General features: G+C 39.9%; 1 protein-coding gene across 1 annotated transcript in view; it reads right to left on the bottom strand.

Moving 5' to 3' along the window:
• Positions 1-21,112, bottom strand: part of CTNNA3 (catenin alpha 3) — a 1,079,366-nt gene that overhangs the window by 829,810 nt on the left and 228,444 nt on the right. The window lies entirely within an intron of this gene.

Genomic DNA, 21,112 nt, shown 5'->3' with positions numbered 1-21,112 from the left:
CTCAGTAAGCATTACACTCACACCCCCAGAAGTATTTTCCTAACTTTAATTTAATTTGAAGCTATATCACAAGAAAACTCTGTATCTTTCATTCTTTATGTAGGATCCCTACACATTGGCTTCTCTGAAGGTCCTGTATGTCCACAGAGTCGATGTATAAGTCAACAGAAATGTGGAGGGAAGGAAAATCATTAGGTTTTAATGCTTTTAAATGCCCTGCATACTCAACTTTACCAAAGTGGTACTGCAATGAAAAGTATAAGAATGGCTATTTTCAATAGAAAAAGGTTCCTATTCTGTTCATTTCCTTTGTTCTTCATGCATTAGTGGAATTAAAGAAAGAAGAAATAACCAATCATGCAAATTAGTGCTTCCTTCTCTCTATAAGTTCCAATAGTCATGAGCCACTGTGACCAAATAGAACTGAGACTTCAAAGAGTTATGTTGCTGAAAACCTCCCATTTGACTCAGATAATAAGCTGGGATCAAAAGTAACAGTGGGCCTGGGCACCTGGGTGGCTCAGTCAGTTAAGTGTCCAACACCTGTTTTCAGGTCAGGTCATGATTTCACAGTTCATGGGTTCAAGCCCTGCAACAGGTTCTGTGGGGACAATGTGGAGACTACATGGGATTCTCTCTCTCTCACTCTGTCTGCCCTTCCTTGCACTCCCCCTGCCTCAAAATAAATAAACTTTTAAAAAAAAAGTAACAATGAGCCAATACAGCTTTTTCCTCCAAGAAATTCTCTTGTTGCATTGTTAGACTTACAGTTACATTGGGATGTTAAGATTTCTTGCTGTATTTTTATAGTAATTGCAGTTGATATACATGCTATTTGTCATTGACAGCTTATATATTCTGTGGGCTGGTTTTATGCCGGATGGGGTTTGAATGCTCCGCAGAGAAATGTACTTTTTTTTTTCTTTCCCATTTTAAGATACTGCAGATGGGTCAAATAACAATGGCAATAACTCAGAAACATGAAGATTAAAGAATTAAGTAAGGATGACTCTAAAAGAGTATGGAAATTTCATACCCATAGTATTTTGTTTTGCTGACAAAGTAGGATGATGGAATGAAAGAAAACTGAAGCAAAAAAAAAAAAAAAGAGAGAGAGTGAGAGAACATCACCTTCAATTCCAGCTGCACAAATCCCTTTTAACATCCTTAGCTTCCTTGACATCTCAGCTGCTTCATGTGGAAAATGAGACATCAGACTAGATTATAAATGGTACTTAGTTTCCTCCCTCACATTAATTCCAATCCATTGATTATGCCTGGCTGAAGCACTGTGTTAAGAATGTAAGAATGATTCTGAGGCTGATTCTGGAATCAAATAAAAAATATCATGGATGATTTGCTAAATCTTCCATAAGCACTAATAGAAGAGTAGCTATATGCACGGAATAAATTTTCCTTATTTGACCTAATAGATCACTAGGGTTTTAGTTACAATTTATAAAGAATGAACATGACAAAATTATCATAAGATCTTTAAATGCTTGGTAGTATATATTATCTCTAAAGTAACCTTTACATTTAAAAGCTAGTTACCTATATGACACCATTCCTTCAATAATGCTTAGAGAGATAGACTTTAAATTTATTAATTAATTTTTTTATCTTCAGGAGTAAGGTCAATTCTTCTTTCTTTAATATAAACCAATAAAGCACAGGAAAGAAATGCACCCAAAACAAAACAAAACAAATGCATAGCTAATGGCAATCACTGATCAGGAATAGTAAATGAAATCAGAACCTCATAATAGAAAACAACAGAAGAGTCAGGACACTTTTCTTCCAATAAATATCTTATGAGGCCACTGTGTACAGGCAAACTACAGTAGCTTGCCTACAATAACTAACAACATCATCCCATTCTGAAGATGACTAAGGAGACAGACACTTCTGCCATTTTTTCTGCAGTCACCAAAAACACAAAAATGAAATAGTATCTTCAATTTCAACAATTCTTTGATTACCTCTGGAAACATTGATTGATTGATTGATTGGGGGTTCATACTTGTACTGTATTTTTTTGCTTTTATTTATTTAATTAATTTGTTTTTATAGTTTATTGTCAAGTTGGAAACATTTATTTATATGTAACAAGCAACCTGTTCTTCAACTAATAAATAGAGCACTAGATTAAGTCATATGACTTGAAGTTTAGTCCTGTCTCTGCCACTAACTACCACTATAGTCTTGGTTAATCATTATCCACCTAGAACTCCACTGCTTCATTCTAAAAATTAGAGAGGTTAAGCTGTATTTCTCCCCTGGCTCACACAAAAATAAAAGAAAATCATGGGGCACCTGGGTGGCTCAGTCGGTTAAGTGTCCGACTTCGGCTCAGGTCACGATCTCACGGTTTGTGGGTTCGAGCCCCACATCGGGCTCTGTGCTGACAGCGAGCTCAGAGCCTGGAGCCTGTTTGAGATTCTGCATCTCCCTCTCTCTCTCTGACCCTCCCCTGCTCATGCTGTCTCTCTCTCAGAAATAAATAAAACATTAAAAAAGAAAAAGAAAATCATATAAAATGGAGACCTGTCAGTTGTGTTGCATAAATCCTTGGAAAAACTCTAGACCAGTTACTGGTTTTCTTCTGTGAGTAACCATGGTTAACTTCATGTAATTATTCATTCTTCATGTTAAATTCAAGACAGGGAAAAGAAAATAAAACTTTGTCCTTATTAAGACTACATTTTTTTTAGTGTTTATTTTTGAGAGAGAGTGTGTGAGAGGGGGAGGGGTAGAGAGAGTAGGAGACAGAAGATCCAAAGCAGGCTCTGCACTGGCAGCAGAGGGCCTGATGTGGGGGGCATAAATTCACAAGCCTTGAAATCATAACTTGAGCCAAAGTCATATGTTTAATCAACTGAGTCATTGAGGTGCCCCAAGACTACTTTTTGTCTTGCCTTTGTTTTGTCTCAAGCAGACAAAAATCCTAGCTTGATTGTGCATTAGTAAAGCATATGTAATCACAGCAACTTTGTAAATGGGAAAGTTTAGGTAAAGACAGTGACTTGTCAAAGATCACACATTGATTCAGTAAAGAAGTTAAGTGTCCCAATCCCCAGATCTTGATGCAACTGAATAAAGACAAGACACTTACAAGGTACAATTAGGATATAAACTATATATACTAAGTATTATAGGCAAACTCAAGTAAGAGCATACAATATTCAGTTTTTAGAGTAACAACATTACTAGAAATGCTAGCCCTTACTCAATTGCAGTACTCCATAAAATACCCAAGTTCCATGCCAAATGTGTTATTCTCATAATACTTTTTTACTACTCAGAATGAAAAAAAGCATAAAACAAAGAGAATTAAATAAAATCTTTTTCTGCTAGCTTATGTTTTAGCCAATGACTCATTCCTGATTTACAAAGTCCCTGAAAAAAAATACCCTTACACTGAAATAGCTGTCATTAAAAGTGAGCTCTCTTAGAATGAAAATAGATCAGGATGTGACAAATCTCAACGCAATTACTGCTGTTCTAGCCATCATTTTGTGATGAAGATGTTTTGTTTTGATTGATTTAGAAAGTTATAATAAATAAATAAAAACTGTTCAGTTTGAATATGATGCTTATTCCCTACACCAGCATGACAAAAAAAATTTCACTTCAGCCTAAGAAATGTGTTATTTGTCTTCAAATAGACATGTGAATAGATTTGTGATTTCAGTTTTTCTTCTTTAATCTCTAAATGTGTAAATGCTTAATAAAAAATAAATACTGTTCATTAATGTATTAATTACCTGGATTTTAGTAACATTTCCAATATCCAACTGTGGTCACTTCAAGTTTAAGAAATATAAGAGACTACTTGAAATATTTGCCAAGATAAGAATATCTGTGTAAACTGTAAAATTATCCACATAGCTTTCTAAAGACAGAATGTATTATCTAACAAGAGGATTGTGGATTCGATTATTACATTTTTAAAAAGGCAAATTTCATTTAAAACGGTGTTTAAATAGTATTATCAGAATGTTCTAGGGTGAGAATGTTTCAGGATTAAAATCAAAGTAAAAAAAAAAACCAAAAACAAGGTTAAAACATTGTCAGATTTATCTGGCCTTCCCTAAAGCTCTCTGGTATCTCCATAGACTTGTTCTGAATGTATAAAGCTACCCAAACAGTATCCATGCTGAGATTCACTTCAAAATGCCCAGCGAACTAACATGTCAGGTTCAAAAAGTGATTTAATAGTTGTTTTTCCTAAGATTAACTTAGGCAAGAACTGTCCCTTGATTTGCTGTCTTGTCATATTTTTATAGGGCCACACCCCAGTTGTGCAGCTTAACCTCTAAGAGGTATGATCTACTGCAGACTGATCATTTTACCAGCCTTCCTCTTAATGGCCCCACAACCAGTGCAATTCACCTGTCCTGTTTCTCCAGAACCTCAAATGGAATAAATGTATCAAGTATTTTACACAGGTTGTGATTTAAACAGGACACCTGGGTAGTTCAGTTGGTTAAGCATTCAGCTTTGACTCAGGTCACAATCTCACGGTTCATTAATTTGAGACCCATGTCAGGCTCTGTGCTGACAGCTGGGAGCCTGGAGCCTGCTTCAGATTCTGTGTCTCCCTCTCTCTCTGCCCCTCCACAACTTGTGCTCTGTCTCTCTCTCTCTCAAAAATAAACATAATAAAATTTTTTTAAATTTTTAAATAATAATCAAGTTTATTTAGCATCCTATAGCAAGTAGAGTACCTTCAGAAACTAGTACCCCATATCCTAGAGTAAACCTTCAAATAACATTTTTTCTACTCCTACTATGTATTCATTATGAAAGTCAGGAGAAGGGTAAACAGAGGAAACAGGATTGTAAGACAAATAAGTATAAATTCTCATGGGTTTCACAATCTATTTTTTTGAGTTAGGACATACATACATTTTTAAAGTATAAATAAGCAAAAACAAATAAAAGATTGGAACTCATTTGACCGAGATAAGGCTGAGACCTCATTTAAGGGTAATACCTGGACAGATAGATTATATGGAGAAACTTTGAGGTCTAATTTAATTTTTCCATGCCTCACTAATATTATGGACATAGATGAGAGCTCATTCATGGAAATAACCTGAATTTCTCAGCCCCAACAACCTAATGTCAGGCCCCTTTCCTTAAAATAATGTCTGTAGGAGCGCCTGGGTATCTCAATCAGTTAAGTGTCCAACTTCAGCTCAGGTCACAATCTCACAGTTTGTAGGTTTGAGCCCCACGACCCTCTCCATTGCTGACAGCTTGGAGCCTAGAGCCTGCCTCAGATTCTGTGTCTCCCTCTCTCTCTGCCCCTCTCCTGCTCCCACTCTGTCTCTCTCTCAAAAATAAATAAAAATTTAAAACAATTTTTAATAAAGAATGTCTGTAAATCCTCATAGAGTGTCAATATCATTCACTCCTGATTTCCATTTGAGAATATTTCTCTAGGATAGAAGAAAGCCACACCACTGTTCCCGCTGCTGGTGCCCTCAGGGTGGCATTCCAAGAGTTGCCCCTCCCTGAGGGGGTCACAGTGGCATTGTCTGGAGTCCTCCAGAGTCAAAGTCACATGGACAAATAAGAGTGTCATGGAGCCTTCTTTTCCCACTCTGGCAACTTGTTTCATTTAAGTACCAACTCATGAAAATAGCTCCCTCAGTACTGTCTGTGCCCCTCTTCTCCAGGCCAAGAATGTAAAATATAAAAGACAAGCAGATTGCCGAAATGGCTGTCCCAGGCAATCTTCCAGAAACTTTGGCTAATTCTCCCCTCCAGGCTCAGCCTAGAGCTGAGCACCCATGCTCAGACATGATTTAATCATACCTTAAACAGAAACCCCTGCAAGTAAGAATTAGGCGAAGGTGTCAGGGCACTCAGGAAATTGCCTTACATACATGTTAGAAGATTTGCAGTGATGACTATGGCAGACAAGCTTGGCCTGTCTGATTGTGGTAAAGCCCCTCCCTAAGGAATGTGGCGGAGGCCTCCTCAGAACAGAGGAAGGCAACGTGACCGAATCAACTCCTATCCACATACACAGTAGCTCTGACATGACTCTAACTTGCATTGTATCCAATCAGACTATATGTCACCACATATAGGAAATAGAGAAGTAGAAACTGCATAAAAGGCTACATACACTCTGCTGTGCTTGGGGCTCAGTTTTTTTGGGTATGAATCCACTGAGCCCATGCAGCACTATGAATAAAGTTGCTTCCTGAACAGAAAAGCCTCAGTGTTCCATCTCTCTGTGCGAGAATCCTGTTACATTTCTCGAAGGCTCAGATCTGGGATTCAGAGATGGTGCCTTTCCACTTCCTTTGTTGCCAGGGTGTGAATCTTGGAACACCAGGAGAAGTGACCTCCCTGGTGCCAGTGGACCACTTCAGTGGTAGGAGACTAGCCCCTCCCAGCATGCCAGAGGCGAGGACCCTGAAAGCACAAAAGAACCCAGCTAGGTCCAGGAACCAGCTCAGGGAGTACTGCCTCTCAGACTGGTAAGCACCCAGGTTCATTTTGGTAGACTTGCCCCTAAGAGGCAGAAGGGTAGCCTAATCACCTCCCAGAGTTGCCCCGAGTAGTTCTGTAAGGAACGATACCGCAACTCCAAGGCACTGGGCACAGGGCAGTGGCTTAGAGTCACTGTGTGACTGTGTGTGAATGAGACGGCAGAAAGGTTCCAACCTGACTAGTGGGCTGAAGCAAGTGTGGAATCCCAATCCACAGTTCCGTGGTGACCTCATATGGCTTAGGGAGACATCAGACTTCCTCGGGAGTCTGATCCAGGTCACAGCTTCATACTGAACCCACCAATGTTATGAGGCACCTGAAATATCTCCTGGAGGATGGAGAGTCCTGGCCTCCTGAGGGAGGTATTTAGTACAGCATTATCTTACAGTTAGATCTATAATGTAGAAGAGAGGGTAAATGGTCAGAAGTTCCTTGCGCGCAGGTCTTTTTTGCCTTACAGGGGTCAAGAAAGGTAAGTACTTGCAGGTTCACACCCTGAGGCCTCTCCTCGGGAAAAGCTACCTGTTTGACCCTCATGCCCTCCTTATCCAGGATTGCCGGCGATAAAAAAAATTCTTCCCTGAAAATCAAGGCAAGTTCCATGTATCTATTGACTGAAAAGCCTCATGGTGGATTTGGCCCCATAAATGTTCTATTTTCCTTGCAAGACTCAAAGCAAATAAAAAGTGCCTGGGCAAATTTTCAGAAAACCCTGATCAATTTATAGAAGTGTCCCAAAAACCTAACCCAGGTTGCTGAAAAAACAAACAAACAAACAAAAACTCCCACCTCTCATGCCATCTCTAACAAAGAAGGCTCTAACACTCTCTCTCACTGTTTCTCCTACCATACCCCAGTTACTCTAACTCTGTATGGTACCTTCTCCCTCGTTCATTTCCTGCGTCAACTGTCTCTGGTTAGTCTACCACAGGATGGAAACTTAAAGGAATATTCCCAAGCAGCTGCCTAAACTCCTTTAGTTTCCCTTGTCTTCTCCAGCCTGACATGGACTGCCTAATTCCACTTGTTGGTAGAAGGAATCTGCTTCTGCTCATCTATCTGAGACCTCTTTCTCTGCCCTCTGACCGTTTATTTGCCTCCAGGCCCCTTGGCAGCACCTCATCTCTTCTGCCTTCCCCTCCTCATCCTGTTTCTGCACTATGTTGGGTGCAACTTCCATAACCAACCCCTATACCATCTGGGTGCCTCCTCCCCTTGCTGTCAAAGAGTGAAGAACGCCCCTTTAGACTTACACCACCCACTTCAGACTTCCTCACTGGTACCCTAGGTAAAAATTGACAATGGTGGACTTTTAAGTAAACATGGGTGGAACATAATTAAGATATCTCTGTTGCAATTTGTCAACCAAAGAGATAGCTTAAAATGGTGGTTAATTTTGCCTGTCTCAAAGTTTTCATGCATAATTGTTAAGATAACTTTCAGGGTCTTTGGTAACCTAAAACTTTAAAGGTTTGCTTATATAATAAACTAAATTAAATTCATTGAACATTTAGGTCTCTTCCAAATAAAATGGAATACTAAAGCATTGCTTGCTAAATATAGGTTTATGCTTTCGGCTTCTTATGGCAAAAAAAAAAAAAGCCATTTTAAAAAAATTCTAATGTAACAGTTGGTTACATTGGTTACTACAAAGTTTTCACTGGAGACTGAGGTTTCTAAGAGTTAAAATTCTGCTAAATGTAATCAGGACTAATAAAAATAAGGAAAGTAACTCTGTATGTAGAAAAGTAAGAGATATGGAAGAAAGATCTAAGGAATAGGAATTCATTTTTGTTGAAGGTAAAAGAAAGCAATTTTGTCCTAAATGAGACTAGCTGTTTAGAGAAAAAGGGCTTAGGTCAAAATCTGAAAGCAACAGTTGTAGAAAGTTTGTGAAGGGAAATCTTTGGAAATAAATTTTATATGTGGTCAGGATTAAGGTTAAAATAAATGGATTTTAAAAGTATACTGGTTATAAGATTAATATTCTGCTTTACTCTCTGTTAAAAAGGCAAAGTTTTCTTGGGCTGTTGGTGTGCTTTTAACTAAAAAGGGGGAGGGGGGGAAGTAAACAAAGGTTTTCTTTCTCCCTTTTGTCTGCCAAAAAAAATGGAAAAAAATAATTTTAACCAAAAGGCCAGGACAGCAAGACAGCAGGACAGCACACCCTTTTGAGTTGTTTTAATTAAGCCTTGGTTGAAATTGCCCTTCCTTTAATCCAAAGGCTGGGGAGACAGTGATGAAGTCCTCATTACCAGCCTCCAAATGCTCCACATAGGTGTTTTCTGCTTAGAAGAAATGGATGCCTGTGCCATATAAGGGATAGATGACTATGACACATAAAGGGCTTTTACATAGGAGCCATTTTGCTACACTTAGCCCAGTGTATGCCAATTTGTAACAACCTAGATACTCTAAAATGGATATCCACATGGCTGGGACATATTTATGTGGGCACTGCTAGAAAAGGCAAGGGAATAGACTTCAACTTTGGCCCTTTTAGACCCTTTGATGGCCAATTTTATCCTCACAAAAAATGGTTTTCACCAGCCTCTTAAAATGTATTTGTAAAGAGGATTACTGTTGGGCCAAAATAAAATTAGTGCATCCTTCTACAACCAGGGAAGTCTTACTTGGTCACAGTCAATACCCCCAAAATCCCACAGGCAGAAAATGGAGGGATAGGAGAAACCAGGGAAGACAAGGTCAACTCTCAGAGGTAGAGTCAAGCCTGGATAAGAGCAACTGCTTCCAGCACCTTGCAAGACTGACAAGCTATTGGTAGCCCGTTGAATAGTCAGCCAAAATGCAGAGGCAGGAGATGAGGCCTCTCCTAGCCAATTATCAGGTCAGGAGATGAGGTTTCTCCTGGCCAGCTATGGAAAGTTAAGATTAGGGATGCCTCTTCCTCCGTTTTCCTATAGATGGGCAATTCCCCAAAAACGGCCAACACTCTTTTGAGATGCATTCTGAAAAATTGGGATGATTTTGATGCATAAACTCTGAAGAAAAAAACTCATTAGTATCATGGGGCTGAGGCTGGAGATCCTATAGGGGACTTCCAGTTTCCTACTGTGGCCCAGGTAATTTCATCCCAAGATCCTAATTGGGACTATGACCATTCCATTAAGAAATGGGTATTGCCATCACTTCTAAGCTTGTACTTTAGAGAAATCAAGGAGGTCTAAGGTTAAGCCCTTAAATAATGCTAAATTAGCCAGTATTTTACAAACATAGAATGAGAGCCACGTGGCCTTCCTTGAGAGGTTGTTGAGGGAGGCTCTCATTAAATATATGGCTATCTCCCCTGACACCCCTAAGCCTGAGATGATTATAAAGGATAAATCTGTCATTCAATCAGCCTTAGATATTCAGAGGAAATGCAAAAATTGGCTGTTGGCCTGGAAGGGACCCTGGAGGAGATCTTATGAACTGCCAATCGGGTATTTACAACCGAAATCAAAAATTTAAAAACAACAAAAGAACAACAAACAAACAAACAAACAAAAAGACAGGAAAGGAGGCTTAAGAAACATCTGAGGCCTTAGCTGTGGCCTTACACACTATGTCAGACCAGACTTCCCAAGGTCCTGGCACCAAATGCCACTTATGTGGCCAGTCAGAGCACTAGAAACAAGACTGCCCTCAGAAGGGACAACAGAAGTCAAAGTCCCTGCAAACCATGCCCCTTGTGTGAAGACAATCACTGGAAGTCTGAATGCTCTCAGAGACCTCTATCTGTGAGGGCTCAGATAACCAATGTCTCTGGAAGGGACTTATTGGGGCCTGGGACTCTTTGGAGTGGTTCCATGGAACCAACTGTCTATTGGAAGCCTAGAGACTCAGGTAACTCTGGGAAACTCAGGTAACTAAAAAGCCGGTTCATTTGCTTCTTGATACCAGAATCACCTTTTCTGTCCTCCTTTCCACTCCTGGCCAACTATCCAAACACAACATAATGCTTACAGGCGTCTCCAGAAAACTTATAACTAAATTTTTCTTTCAGCCCTTGGGATGCATACAGGGAAAACTAATTTTTTCTCATTCTTTCTTGATAATTTCAGAGAGCCTTACTCCCTTGCTAGGAACAGACATTATAACTGAACTAGAGACTGTAGTGCTACTAACTCCAGAACAGATAAACAATTGTGTGAGTTTGGGGGAATTACTGGATATTGTAAATACCAGTGTTCAGGAAAATAGCTCCCCCACTATATCAATTATTAAAGGAGACTCAGTCCCACCTACCCTCCCAAGGAAAGAAACGGGAATCTGACTTATGGACACTGTCTCCAGTCCTCGGGATGGTTATAAACAAAGCAGGGGCAATTACTATTTCCTAGCTCTCAAAACTAAAAGATCATTAAAGTACTGCATCAAGCTTTGCATTTAGGGAGGGATAAAACTTATCAAATGGCCCAAATGATGTTTACTGGGAAAAATTTGTCAAGGACAGTTCAGCAAATAGTATCAGCCTGTGAAGTATGTCTTAAAAACAATCCTTTCAACCACAAACACTCTCCCAGGCAATCAAGGACCTGGAGGCTATCCAGGGAAGACTGACAATTAGGTTTCACCCACATGCTAAGGTCAAAGGAATTTCAGCTTCTGTTGGTATGGGTTTATACTTTTAGTAATTAGGTAAAGGTCTTCCCCTAAAAAAAAAAAAAAAAAAAAAAAAAATGGAAAAGGCACAAGAAGTAATAAAAGCTCTGCTTTGTAAATGATACCCAGGTTCGCCTTACCTGAAAACTTGCAGATTAATAAGGTAAGCAGCTGCCTTGATTCTCTCTGGTAGGACTCTTGAAAAAGTTGTAAACCTTGAAATAAAGCAAACTGTCTGCTTATACTCAGCAAAATTCTAAGTAACACCTACTGAGCATTAGATGCTTTGAATAAAAACTTAAATAAAGTTAGGGCCAGACTCTTGGAGAATGGAACCACCATTGATTACTTACTCCTCCATCACTCAGGTTACGAGAGAGTCCTTGACCTGTGTTGTTTCAATATAACAATAATTCTCTCAAAGTCTTAGAACTGATAGATAACATTTGGGCATAATTGGACAAAGTCAGGGTCTCTCCTGGACTCTCTGACTGGTTTGGGAACTGGGGATATTATTTTAAGATGCCATCTTGTTGGTCAGTATAATCTTACTTTGTGTTTTTCTCTTTGTGTCTGCCAACATTTGTGTCTCCTCATGCCTGCCAGCCTTCCCGTACAACCATACTGTAGGCTACCGACGGACCCTTGGGTAGACTCCTGTCCCTTATCAGCTTGAAGAAGCCTGAACGGTCATCATCCCTGTTCCATAACAGCAGTTAGGGGCCCTATTCCAGGGACAGAATGAATAGGGAAAGGGTTAACATTAGGCAGGGAGAGATAACCAGACTGCAGCTGCAAGTGGGAGGCTGAAGAAGCAGATGGGGTTCTCCCCTTATGAAATCCTTCATGGGCACCCTCCCCCCATTATCAAAGACATAAGGGTTCCCCCTTATGAGACAAGTAATTTAATCCTAAGGCAACAGATGTGGGTCATTGGCTTTACCCTAACCACCTTACACCACAGGGCAATTTCCTGTGAGTCTGAACACAGACCCTCACCCCTTTAAACCAGGAGATGCTGTATGGGTGAAAGAATGGATTGTCCAACTCCTAAAACCTATTTGGAGTGGTCCATTCAATGTTATTTTGTCCACTCCTACTGCAGTAAAGGTAGCCAAAGTGCGTCCCTGGATTTACCACAGCAGAGTGAAGCCAGCATCTCAAAACTGGAGTGCATTCTTGTTCCATCAACGCTATTCAAGCTGACCATATGGAAGCAGCAATCTATAACTCCAGAGGCTCTGAAAGACTGTAGCCCTGCTTTAGTCACCCAGGAAGCTGACTAATTTATGCATGGTAGAAGCTTGAAGAATCAACAGTTTGGTAAAACAAATAGACTGTCCTTATTTTCTATATCTATTTCCTTACTATAATGCACTGTCACCCCTTGTTTCTCACTATTATTGTGATTTGTGTTCTACTTTTTTTAAATTTTTTTAATGTTCTTTTTTTTAATTTATTTCTAGGAGAGAGAGAGAGAGACAGCGTGAGCAGGGGAGGGTCAGAGAGAGAGGGAGTCACAGACTGAAATAGGCTCCAGGCTCTGAGCTTGCAGCACAGAGTCCGACACGGGGCTTGAACCCACAAACCGCGAGATCATGACCTAAGCGAAAGTCGGACGCTTAACCGACTAAGCCACCCAGGAGCTCCTTGTGTTCTACTTTTTGCCATAGGATTGGCAGAGGCTGCCCTGGCCAGCTGGGAGTGTGGTAAGGGTTTCTGTTAACAATCACCTTCCTTTTGTGGATAGGATGCTTTATTGGTATTGGTTGTTTCTAATCTGGAACCCTTCTATGGACCTATATTCCTCATCATGTGACCCATGTATTCTCATAACCAGATCAAGCCAGGGAGTTGCATGGACATTACGATACCATACCTACTTCTCATGCCAGGGAAATACCTAGGGACCTGCAGACACAATAAGACCACCTATTCTATCTGCCAACGGGAGAGTCAATATAACTTGTTTTGACCCACAGTACTCCCCAACAGAGGAATGGCTAGATATCCAGAGTCACCCCAAGACAGGCACCACTGGTGTGAGTGGAATAATTAACAAAACTCAAATTACCAGTCCAAACAAGCTGGTGTCTATATGCTTTGATGTATGTACAGCCATAGGTGACATGTGGAGGTCTGACATGTGAATGAGGGTACTGACTCAATAATAAATACATGTGTGAGAGGTCTGTTACATGTGGTTCCTGGCCACAGACACCTGAATTCTTCTATCCTTATCAGAGCTGTGTCATATGCACCACCTGGAAGGCTAAAGATAAAACAGCACTCCCCCAAATGTTGTGGCTAAGTCAAACTGCCAATCAGGAACCTGTAACCCCATTAATTTTACCATCCTTGACCCGGGAGACTCAAAATAAAAAACAGACTGCCAGATTGGAATGCTTATCTATGGGTTGGGCACAGGCCCAGGAATTGTGTTGTATTTTAAGAGAGTTACTGTCGCATTGAAGGCCATCACCCATTAGGTATTTCATTCTTTTTATGAAGAAATGGAAAAGGGCCCTCCTCCTGTCTCTGTCATGATAAAAAAAATCTGTTTCTAGCCCTAGGAGAGACTATACCCCCAGACTCTAAAGATCTCTTCTTGTTATGTATGTAGGGGAACCAACAAGAAGAATGAATGGCTATCAGGTGCTAGAGAATTAGATCCCCACAAAGCTTATAGTGGAACTGAATACTCCAGTCCTATTACTGGGATTTGGCTCCTTAAAACCTCAATCATTAGAAAAATACTGCTTGCCTTATGGGAAAGGAAGTTCATAGTCTCTATTGGGAGCTTAACATGCCCAGGACAAAGATTTTACAACTCAGCCTCCCAGGAAACCCGCCCAGAGCACCTGGAGCCAGATCCCCACCCCTTATCTAACTTCTCTCATCTATGCACGGCCTGGGACAATATCAACGCAGCTATCAAATGGCAGGTCCCCAGTGGACTAGACTGGATATGTGAAAGGACAACCTATATAGTACTTCCCTTAGGCTGCTCGGGGTCATATGTGCTGGGAACTATTCGTCCAACTTTCTTCTTGTTCCCACTTGCCAGAGAGGAACATTTGGGAGTCCAAGTGTATGGAGACACGGAAACTCAAAGGAAATGACATGTCCTACAAATTGACAATTGAAGAGATGATGAATGGCCTCTGGAGCATATAACCCAATATTATGCCCCTGCCACCTGGGCAGAGGATGGGTCCAGGGGCTACCACACTCCCATTTACATGTTAAACTGCATAATCAGACTGTAACCAGTTACAGAAATTATAGTCAATTAAACTGCCAAAGATTTTAACTTACTAGCCAAGCAGCAAACCAAAATGCTCAATGCTATCTATCAAAATTGCTCGGCCTTAGATTACTTGCTTGCCTCTGAGGGAGGAGTTTGTGGAAAGTTTAATCTAGGCAACTGCTGCCTACAGATAGATGATGAAGGAAGAGTCCTAGAGGATATCACAGATTGAATGAGAAAGGTTGCTCATATCCCAGTCTAGACCTGGAAAGGCTAGAACCCCAGGGAGTTATTAGGAGGATGGTTTTCAACTCTCAGAGGATTCAAAACCATCAAAGGTATTATTCTCTTGATTTTGGGAGCTTGCTTAATCCTACATTGCCTAGCTCTCCTGGTTATACAGTCTGTCTCCAGCCTCATCAAGGCAATGGTCGAAAGGAAAATGGCTACACATGAGATGATGCTATGGGAATATAAACCTCTAAACCAAGATGATGTTCTTTGACCCAAAATGGGGGGTCCGAGCATCAAAGCGGAAATGTGACAGAGCCCCTCCCTAAGGAATGTGATTGAGGCCTCCTCAGAAGAAAGGAAGGTAACATGACCCAAAGGAAGGCAACATAACCCTCAGAACAAAGGAAGGCAACATCACCTCCTACACACATATGCGCAGCTCTGACATGACTCTGTGACTTGAACTATGTCCAATCAGACTATATATCACCATATATGAGAGACAAAGAAGTAGAAATTGCATAAAAGGCTACATCTTGCTGTGCTCTGGGCTCAGCTTTTCAGATATAAATGCACTGAACCCACGATGGCACGACGAATAAAGCTGCTTCCTGGACAGAAAAACCTCAGTGTCCTGTCTCTCTGTGTGAGAATCCTGCTACATGATGAGTCCTACTGCAGATGGTGTTTAGTTACTAATTATGACATGGATTGAGCCCTGATCACTTGGTGCAAAATGCTTTATGCAGGTCCTATCATTAGCTGTTTTAAAAAATGAGGAACTGAGGTTTAAAAAAATTCATTGGTCAAGGTCACTCAGCTGGTATGTGGTAGATCTAAGAATAAAACCATGTCCAGCTGAAGCCAGAATTCCTGCACTTAAGCAATAGATTATACTAGGGTTGCAAGGGAATCAGTGAAGGGTTATGAACAAATCATGGCATGAGTACAACAATACTGTAGAAAGACTGGGCCACTGGGAATGGCGTGCAAGAGAGACCAGAAGAGTGAGAAGCTGACTTAAAAATATAGTTAAGAATGGGGCACCTGGGTGGCTCAGTCAGTTGAGTGTCTGACTTCAACTCAGGCCATGATCTCAAAGTTCCTTAGTTTGAGCCCCTCATCAGGCTCTGTGCTGACAGCTGGGAGCTGGGAGCCAGGAACATGCTTTGGGTTTGGTGTCTCCCTCTCTCTCTTTTTTTCTCTCCCTCTCTCAAAAATAAATAAACATTAGAAAAAATTTATAGATAGATAGATAGTTAGTTAAGAATGGGCCATGTTGCTTTCATTTAGTATGAAGTCATAAAAATTCAGCCCTAATCTATAGCAGTACTTAGGTTTTCTCATAGCATTATGAGTTTTACTTCATAAAGAGACTACAGCAGTTGCCTTGAACACCAGAATTAAACCTAAGCTTGAAGATTACATACACAAAGGTCTCTGTGTTAATGATTAATAAAATGGAAGCAAGAAAAAACATACATTTATGTAATTAAAACTCCACCACCAACAACAAAGAAAGTTACCCAAGATGACTGAGAAACCTCTTTACACTACTATATACCTATTAGAATGACTTAAATAAAACAAACAATACATGCTGCTGGTGATGACACAGAGGGACTGGAATTCTCATAGAATGCTGGTAAGAATGTAGGATGGTACAGACACTATCAAAAATGGTTTGCCAGTTTCTCAAACTTAAACATAAACTTAGCATAACCTTATTCTTGGGTATTTAACTAAGTGAAATGAAAATCTCTGTTCATAAAAAAAAGGGGGGGGGCACCTGGGTGGCTCAGTCGATTGAGCGTCCAACTTTGGCTCAGGTCACGATCTCACAATACCGTGGGTTCGAGTCCCGCTTCAGGATCTGTGCTAACAGCTAGCTAACAGCTAGCTCAGAGCCTGGAGCCTGCTTCAGATTCTGTGTCTCCCTCTCTCTCTGACCCTCCCCTGCTCATGCTGTCTCTCTCTCTCTCAGAAAAAAATAAAACATTAAAAAAAAATTTTTTTTAAACCCTGCACCTATATGAAAGATTTATATCAGCTTCATCCATACTCACCTAAAGCTATAAAGAATCCACAAGTCCTTCAATGAAGAATGACTGGTGGTACATTCATAGTACAAAATACTACTCAGCAATAAAGAGGTACAAATTATTGATTGATACGTGCAACAAATGGATGAATTAAAAATGCTTTACACTAACTGAAAGAAGCCGGACTCAAAAGGCTAAATAGTATACGATTCCATCCATTTGATATGGCATTCTGGAAAAGGCAAAAGGCTAAATAGTGTATGATTCTGTTCATAATATGACATTCTGGAAAATGGTTGTCAGGCATTAAGAGTGAAGGAGGATTTGACCTTAAAGGGATAGCAGGTGGGATATGTGTGACATTCCTCAGGCACTCCTGGCTGCCCAAAACAAAGGGGAAAACAAACGGTTAACTAATGGAGATCACAGTCATGCAGGACAGGGGTTTCCATCAGTTTGCAAATGTCTTGGTAAATTATAAGAAAAAGGCAATTTTACCAATAGTCTAATCTCCAGAAACCTATAGACTCAGCTTCCTGCAGCCGCAACATCCTCCTCCCTCCATAGTGATGTGGGAACAAAGGCAAGAAGGAAATGGTAGATAAAATTAAATTTCCTTATAACCTGTAGCCCATTAACAGATGCTTGAGATAGGCAGAGTATAATATTTCCTAATGTTAATGTTTGCTAGAGGGAAAAACAATGTTAGCTTAACAATACCTAGGCCTCCAGCATCCAGTGAATCTTCTTCAGCACATGAAAATCGTTTTGGAAACTTCCTCCTGACGTCACCTCCCCTAACTCCCAAGTATTTAATCAGTCTCTCCTCAAGGTCTCTGTGCAGTTCTTTCAGCCATGGGTCCTGTCCCCAGGCTTAAACAAAATCACCTTTTTGCACCAAAGACATCTCAAGAATTCCTTCTTGGCCATTGACTCCGGACCACCACTACCCCAGAAACCCCATCTTAAGTGCAGTGATGCCTCAATGACTCCATGCATTTGCCAAAATGCATAGAACTGTACAGTTTAAAAAAAAAAAAAAAGCACATTTTATATATGTAAATTAAAATAAATTTTAAAATAAAAAAAGAAACACTTCTCCTACCATTAAGCATTGAGGCAAAAGTTTTATTATCTAAATGTTATAAACAAATGAAATACCATTTCACAGAGCACCGTCTACAAACAAGATAACATAACAGTATTTAAACCACAAACTAGGATATAATTTTTTAAAAATTATACACAAGGTATAAAAAGGTGCTTATTAAAAGCATAAGTGGTTGGCCAGAATGTTGTTTACAACCTCTGAATAGCCATAAGATGTTTATAGATTCTTTTACCTTTCACAAATAAAGTGAAGTAAATTAATGCAAAGTTACCTTTCTGGCAGAGGCTGTCAAAGTTTGCACTTTTTTGGCCAAAGGGAATTTGTAACTTCCTGTTATGTTAAATTTGGTACTAAAGCTCGGATGAACAACCCCAAATGAGCTATTTACTATGATAAATACTGTTTCCCAACAAGAGGAAAAGAGGTGGCCTGGGAAGATAACTGCTGGGATTTTAATACACTCTGAAACACTCTGACACACTCTGCTAGAGAGAATAATTTAGTATCAACCAGAATGCAGGCTCAAAATTCCATTTCCTAAAAAGGATCATCAGAAAACAAATGCAATATAATTTACCAAATATGTATTAAATATTTACTATATGTCAAGCATTGTGCTAGGCACCGGGTAAACACAGTTGAAAAAGAAGTCAATCTTTGCTTTTAAAGGATACACAGAGTAGCACGGGAGGGAGACATAAACAATTACATTTACACACAATAATTTAAGTGTAATGAAAGAAGCATGTTCGGGGTACAAGGATGACTAGATTTTTAAAAAAGTGACAGTCTAAGTATTTAACAAAAGGGATATCAATCAGATCCCAGGACCCGCCCCACCCCTACCCCAAACTCTGTCTTCAGAGATGAGTACAATGCTAAGAGGCACAAATAGAAGACTATGTGGTTTAAAGAAGCCATTCCTTGATATTTGCTACCACCCCACATTATAGTTTTGAGAACACTGAGCATGGGATACCTATACTGTTGTATTTATCTCCTTGACTTGGACAATTTTCCAGGTGATGAAACTGCCACAGAAAACAGAAATAATATTCTAAAGTCTCCCTTTTCCAGCAGGTAGAAAAGTTCTAAGCAGTATATCCACCTCCACTGAAACCTAAAATCCCTGTGTTCAAAATGAAGTCTCCTCATAGCTCATGCCAAGTCCCAGCAAGCTAGCTATCCTATGCAAAATCAGATAGAAAGTCATGAGAGTCCCATTCCTTCTGTATATTAGCTGTAGTCACAGATAACGCATAACTCCAATTTACTATTTCTAATAAGGTTGACTACTGTCCCAGTGTTTTCACCATAAATATGATACAAAATGATAGAAATCCTACCATCTCCTATGTCTTCAAGTCCTTTCCTGAAACTTCTTGCCCTAATAAAGATTATACAAAGGATCTTCTTTCCATTCTGTCCATCACAAATATTAATCCCAGGTATATACTGATGAGGGAGCATAAGGCAAGCAGACACAACTCACAAATACACTCACCCCCCTCAAGGTGTGATATGTATGACTTCCTCAGGCATTCCTGGCTGCCCAAAACAAAGGAAAAGGGAAAACAAATGGTTACCTGATAAACATCACAGACATGCAGGACATGAGTTTCCATGAGCTTACAAATATCTTAGTAAATTACAAGAAAAAGGAAATCTTATCCAGAGCCTAATCTCCAGAAACCTACAGATTCAGTTTCCTGGGGCCCCAACATTGCCCTCCCCTCCATAATGATGTGGGGAACAAAGGCAAGAAGGAAATTGTAGATAAAATTAAATTTCTTTATAACCTGCAGCCCATTGACAGATACTTGAGAAAGGCAGAGTGTAATATTTCTCCAGGAACTCCTAACTTTCTTAAGGTTAATGCCTTACTGGAGGGAAAACAACCTTAGCTTAACAATAGCAAGGCCTCAGGTATTTTATGAATTTTCTTTAGGAAATGAAAGTCCTTCTGGAGGCCTCCCTTTTGCCTTTACCTCCCCCAACTCCATAGGATATCATCAGTCACTCTTCACAACCACAGTGCAGCTCTCTCTGCCCATGGGTCCTGTCCCACGCTTTAATAAAATCACCTTTTCCACCAAAGGTGTCTCAAGAATTCTTTCTTGGCTGTCAGCTCCAAACCCCCACCACTCCAAAACCCCATCTTATACAACATGGTCAACTAGCAGGAAAGAAATAATCAAAACTGTTTAAAAGAAAAATTACAAGAGCACACATTTGAGGGGCAACATCATGTTTTAGAAATAAGAAAGGAGGGGTGTCTGGGTGGCTCAGTCAGTTGAGTATCCAACTATGGCTCAGATCATGATCTCACAGTTTGTGGGTTTGAGCCCTGCGTTGGGCTCTGTGTTGATAGCTCAGAGCCTGAAGCCTGCTTCAGATTCTGTGTCTCCTCCTCTTTGCCCTTCCCCTGCTTGCACTCTGTCTCTCTGTCTCTCTCAAAATTAAATAAACACTTAAAAAAAAAAGGAAAGAAAGAAAAAAGAAGAAAGGTTTTACAGTTAGAAAATCTGGTTTCAGATCCTATCTCTTTCACTTATTAGCTCTAGGTCCTCAGACAACTTATGCATTTGAGTGTCCATGTCTCCATGTGAAATACATTGGCATAGTTATTCCTGGGATTAGATACTCTACAGGAGTGATTCGGAAGCCTATCTCACCCTGAGATTCTGTTTTCACTGGTCTTGGGTAGGGCCTGAATACAAAGAAGTTGCTCTAGGTATTCTACTGTGCAGCTAAGGTGATAACCACTGGATTAGAGCATTTGAGAGAACTCCCTAAACTTTTAACTTATTTAACTTATTATTGTATTTAAAAAGTACCATTGAATTCATCCTATTATGCAATTTGCATGTTCTGAATCTAATAATTCAATAGCTAAATTTGGTATTTACCTACAATGCCTCACTTGATAAGAAAATCATCTTTATCATCAATAACTGAGAACTGTCCAAAGGAGAACAGAAATTAGGACATATACATTAAATGACTAAAATTAATATATGCCAGATATAAAATGACTTAGATAATGGGATAAACTTTATACTAATCAAGATCCTTATCATGAATCTTTTAAATATATTTCCAGCATCAAGTGCAGTACATGGAACTCAATAACTATGTGTTAAATGAATAAATTAATGTGAGAATAAATGAATACAATAAATTATTTCTATAGGAATTTACCAAATGTGCCACTGTCAAAAACTAGAGTGTAGGGAAAGGCATTTTTAAAATGTTTATTTCATTTTTGAGGAAGCACAATTGGGAGAGAGGCAGAGAGAGGGGGACAGAGGATCTGAAGCGGGCTCTGTGCTGACACGCTGACAGCAACAAGCCTGA

Source organism: Hyaena hyaena, unplaced genomic scaffold (assembly GCF_003009895.1).
Source record: "Hyaena hyaena isolate Hyena2069 unplaced genomic scaffold, ASM300989v1 scaffold_73, whole genome shotgun sequence".
NCBI lineage: Eukaryota > Metazoa > Chordata > Mammalia > Carnivora > Hyaenidae > Hyaena > Hyaena hyaena.
Note: the sequence above shows the minus strand (reverse complement) of the source record. Positions and strands in the feature narration are given on the sequence as shown.